The sequence below is a fragment of the Mus caroli genome, unplaced genomic scaffold, assembly GCF_978045245.1.
Source record: "Mus caroli unplaced genomic scaffold, Mus_caroli_1 scaffold_19, whole genome shotgun sequence".
Lineage (NCBI taxonomy): Eukaryota > Metazoa > Chordata > Mammalia > Rodentia > Muridae > Mus > Mus caroli.
The window spans coordinates 23,328,831-23,334,830 of NW_028227274.1; positions in this window are offsets into that span (position 1 = coordinate 23,328,831).

The window sequence follows — 6,000 nt, forward strand, 5'->3', positions numbered from 1 at the left end:
ACTTCTACCTGTTTAGCAATTTTTTCCTGTAATCCTTTGAGGAATTTTTGTGCTTCTTAAGTACTTCTACCTGTTTACCAGTGTTCTCCTTTATTTCCTTATGTGAGTTATTAATGCCCTTCTGAAAATCCTCTACCAGCGTCATGAGATATGATTTTAAATCCAAATCTTGCTTTTAGGGTATGTTGGGTTATTCAAGATTCTCTGCTGGTGGGAGTACTGGGTTCCGATGATGCCAAGTTAGTAAGATTCTTTGTTTCTGTTAGTAAGATTCTTACATTTCCTTTTGCCATTTGGTAATCTCTGTTGTTAGATGTTCTAGCTGTCTATGTCTGGATCTTGTTCCTTCTGTTATTCTGTTAGCCTCTGTCAGAAGTCCTGGGAGTCCAACTCTCTCCTGAGTCCCAGTAGTCAGAGTATTCTCTGCAGGCAAGCTCTCCTCTTACAGGGAATGTACATAGAGGTCTGGAACTCAGATCCACCTCTTGGCTGAAGATGAAGGCCCGAAGGAACCCTGTCCAAGAAGCTCTGTTGTTTCTTCGGCCCACATGCTCTCTTGGGCCGACTGTTCTCTGAGAGACCTGGGATAGAAGATGGTGATCTTACATGAACCCCGGGGTCAGAGCCCTCCCTGGGGGCTGATTTTCCTCTGGTGAGGAAGGTGCCTAGAGGTCTGGGTCTCAGCTTTGCCTCCTGGCTGAGGATGAAAGCCTGAAGGGGCCCTGTCCAAGAAGCTCTGTTGCTTCTGTGGCCCAAATGCTATCCTGTGTGAACTGGTCTCTGAGAGACCAGGGATACATGATGGTGATCTCACCTGAACCCTGGGGTCAGATGCATATGGTGCTTTATTTGCTAGTGTTTTCTCTGGTGAGATACTATCCATACATTTGATTTGTGCTTGCTATTATTTATTTATTTAGAAACAAAGTCTCACATATAGTCCAGGCCTGTCCTCAAACTTGCAAGTTTGTTCACTCAGCTTCCTGAGTGTTGAAGTGACAGGCATGTCCTCTTTGCTTGGGTAGCATCTGACTTGTACTTCTGCTAAACATTCAGCGTCCTGCTGCATAGATGAATTGTTTTGTTTATAGAGATCAAAGCCATAGAAAGCACATTGAACTCTATTTGTACCAGGCAACCTCACTAAACAATGTGTGTGGCCCCATTTATTTTGTGTTCATTGGTGTCTCAGAACCCCAGGATGCAAGTTAAAGTGTCTTGCCCAAATACAGAAGAAACTGTCAACATTGCATGCTAAATATAAGGAAATCAGTAAAGTTTTACTTCATCTTGTGCTATTAGCTCTCATTCACTTCCTGTTCTTTCTGTGGTTACTGAGCAATTTCAGGACTAGTAGATTAATAATTAAACATTTTTACATTATTCATATTCTTCCAACTAATACTGTTCACTTTGTCTTGAGCCCATTTTCCTTCAGTCATACTTCTGGAACTTGCCACTAATCCCTTTGAACCTCTCTGTACTTTATTCTAAATTATTTACTATAATTTATTATTGCATTAACTAATATGTTCTAGGTCATTTTTATTCACTGTTTTTATACAATAATCATGTAACTATTTTGTAGAATTTCTGAGAAAAATAGTATAAGTGTTTCTTCCGTGTTTTTGAGTATTTAGTACTTTGTATGCCTAGTCTTTTCTTTTTTTAATAATATTGTTTGTTTATACTAAAGTTTCATAGTGTATTTTTTTACCCAATTAGTTGTTATCCCTCAAGTGACTACTGACAATATCTTCCTTCTAAGTATTAAAAACATACGGATTTCAAAAACATTCTGTTTGATCAACTGCCAGAACTAACCTTACCCAGATACAAAGGAAGACAGATTTGAGTAATATTTACACACTGTAATCTATTAATTTGGACACACACCCTGGCATGGTTTCAGATAACAACCTTACTGTTTTATAGTGTAAATATAACATGTGACTGTTCTGGATTTTATTCATAAGTACATAATTAAATATGTTCTTAGAGAACTTAAATGCAAAGTAAATGTGTTTGCTGCATTAACCTGCCCAATTGGAGGCTAGGGTAGACACATTCAAGTTAGGGTAAGCTAAGTCATGATATTGGGTTGGCTTGTGGTATTCAACACATTTTCAGCTTATTGTACTTTCTGTTTACTGTGCATCTGTTTATTTTAGATTTTGCTCTAAGGTAAGATGAGGAACCCCTGCTTCTGCAATTTCAGATAATTATAACTATGGTGTGATTACAGGTGAAAAGGAGTAGGAAAATATACATGTAATGTGTCAGCAGTAAATTCTATGGTGGATGAGAAATGAGTCCACAGTAAACTGAGTATATAAGAAAGAAGATCCTCAAGCAGAGTTAATATCAATGCTCCCCAAATTATTTTACAATAAAGAAACAGAAGGAACATTCTCAATTAATTTTATGAGGCCATAGTTACCTAAACCAAATCACGAAGAAAGCAAATTACAGACCAATTTTTTATGAACATAGATACAAAAATAATAAAATACACAAAAAGCAAATCCAAGACCAGATTAAAAAGATCATCCATCATGATCAACTAGACTTCACCCCTAACATACAAGGATGTTTCAATATCTGAAAGTCAGTCAATGTAAACAAACCATATAAACAAACTGAAAGAAAAAACACCCACATAATTATCTCATCAGATGCAGAAAAGTTCCTTTAAAAAGGCTAACACCCCATTCATAATAAAAGTTCTAGAGAGGTTGGGGGTACAAAGGGCATACCTGAACATAATAAAGACAATTGACAGCAAGCCTTTAGTCTACATCAAATGAAATGGAGAGAAACTCAAAGCAGTTCCAGTAAAGTCAGGAAGAAGATGGATTGTCTCCTCTCTCCCTAGCTATTCAATATAGTGCCTGAAGTTTAGCTATACCAAGAAGACAACCAAAGGAGAGTAAGGGGATACATATTAGAAAGGAAGAATTTTAAGTATCATTACTTATAGATGATATGATAGTATACATAAGTGAACCTAAAATGTCCACTGGGAAACTCCTGCAGCTGATGAATTCTTTCAACAACTGTCTGAATACAAGATTAACAACAGCAACAACAAAAATCAGTAGCCCTCCCATATACAAATGACAATGGGCTAAAAAAAGAAATTGGGAAAACAACTCCTTTCACACTAGCCTCTAACAATATAAAAATATCTTGGTGTAACTCTAAACAAGCAAATCAAGTGTCTTTATGACAAGAACTTCAGATTTTTGAAGAAAGAAATTGAAGAAGATATCAGAAGATGGAAAGATCTTTCATGCTCATGGGTCTATAGGATTGACATAGTAAAAATGGCCATCCTACTAAAAGCAATCCACAGATTCAATGCAATCTACATCAAAATTCCAACATTCTTACAGTCCTTGAAAGAACAATTCTCAACCTCATATGGAAAAACAAACAAACAAACAAACAAACAGGATAGCTAAGACAATCCGGAACAATATAAGAACTGCTGGAGGTCTCACCATTGCTGACTGTACTACAGAAAGATAGTAATGAAAACCACATGATATTGGCATAAAAACTGACATGTTGTTCAATGCAATTGAATAGAAAACCCAGACATAAATCCACACACCTATAGATATCTGATTTTTGATAAAGAATCTAGAAATACACAATGGAGAAAGAAAGCATGGTCAATGCTTTGTTCTGATCAAACTGGATGGCTGTATGTACAACCTATGGAGATCCATGTCTATTAGACTTCACAAAACTTAAGTCCAAGCAGATCAAATCCCTCAACCAGATACCCTGAACTCGGTCAAAAAGAACCTGGAGAATAGCTTTCAGTGCATTACCTCTGGGGATGACTTTCTAAGAAACAATTAATAAATTGGACCTCATGAAAGGTTTCTGTAAACAAAAGATACTATCAATAGGACAAAACAGCAGTCTATAGAATGGGAAAACTTTTACCAACCCCACATCCAATAGAAAACTAATATCCAAAATATATTAAGAAATCAAGAAACTAGATATTAAATAAGTCAAAATTTAAAACGGGGTAAAGATTGTAACAGAGAACTCAAGAGAAGAATTTCAAAAGGCTGAAAATCACTTAAAGAAATATCCAACATCCTTAGCTATCAGAGATATGTAAATCAAAACTACTTTTCGATTCCGTCTTACACCAATGAGATTGGTTAAGATCAGTAACTCAAGTGGCATCTCATGCTGGTGAGAAAGTGGAGCAAGGGGAACATTCTTCCATGGCTGTTGGGAATGCAACCTTATAATACTCTATGGAAATCAATATGGTAGTTGGAAATCAATCTAATTCAAGACCCACCTATACCCTTTTGCGAATATACCCAAAGGATACTCATTTTACTACAAGGACACTAGCTCAATCATGTTCACCACAACTTTCTTCATAATAGCCAGACACTGGAAACAACATAGATGTCCCTCAACAGAAGAAAGGATAAAGAAAATGTGATACATTTATGCAATAGAGTATTACTCAGCTTGTAAAAACAATGCCATTGTAAGATCAAAAATTCAGGTGACAGCAGATGCTAGCGAGGGTGTGGAGAAAGAAGAACACTCCTCTATTGCTGGTGGGATTGCAAGCTGGCACAACCACTCTGGAAATCGGTCTGGCATCCTCAGAAAATTGCACATAATATGACTGGAAGATCCAGCAATACCTCTCCTGGGCATATATCCAGAAGATGTTCCAACTGGTAATAAGAACACATGCTCCACTATGTTCATATGAGCCTTTTTTATAATAGCAAGAAGCTGGAAAGAACGCAGATGTCCCTCAACAGAGGAATGGATACAGAAAATGTGGTACATTTAAACAATGGAGTACTACTCAGCTATTAAAAACAATGAATTTATGAAATTCTTAGGCAAATGGTTGGATCTGGAGGGTATCATCCTGAGTGAGGTAACCCAATCACAAAAGAACTCACATGATATGCACTAACTGTTAAGTGGATATTAGCCTAGAAACTTAGAATACCCAAGATATAATTTGCAAAACACATGAAATTCAAGAAGAAGGAATACCAAAGTGTGGATACTTTGTCCCTCCTTAGAATGGGGAACAAAATACCCATGTAAGGAGTTACAGAGGCAAAGTTTGGAGATGAGATGGAAGGAAGGACCATACAGAGACTGCTTCATCCAGGGATCCATACCATAATCACCCACCAAAGGAAGAAGACACTATTGCATATGCCAGCAAGATTTTGCTGACAGGACCCTGATATAGCTGACTCTTGTGAGGTTATACCAGTCCCTGGCAAATACAGAAGTGGATGCTCACATTCATCGATTGGATGGAACACATGGCCCCCAATGGAGGAGCTAGAGAAAGTACCCAAGGAGCTAAAGGGGTCTGTAACCCTATAGGTGGAACAACAATATGAACTAACCAGTACCCCCTGAGCTCGAGTCTCTAGCTGCATATGTATCAGAAGATGACCTAGTCGGCCATCATTGGGAAGAGAGGCCCATTGGTCTTGCAAAATTTTATGCCCCAATACAGGGTAATACCAGGGCCAGGAAGTGGGAGTGGGTGGATTGGAGAGCAGGGGAGGGGAGGGTATAAGGGACTTCAGGATAGCATTTGAATAGTAAATAAAGAAAATATCTAATAAGAAAATAAAAAAAAAAAACAATGCCATCTTCATATGTGCAGGCAAATGAATGGAAGTAGAAAATAATCATTCTGAGAGAAGTCACCGAAACGTAGAATGATGAAAGTGATGCCGACTCACTTGTAAGAGAATGTTAGCTGTTAAATAAGTGATAGAAATCGACAGTCCATAGATCCAGAGAGAGTAGGTAAAGAGGAGTTATCTTGGGGGGCGGGGCACAAGGATCTCCATGGGAGGAGGAAATAAAATAGATTTTACAGACAGATGAGGCTAGTCAGAATAAGAGTAGAGGTATCAGAAGAAGGAAGTTGGGTAGATGAAGAGAGTATAGGGAGAGATGGCTGAAATT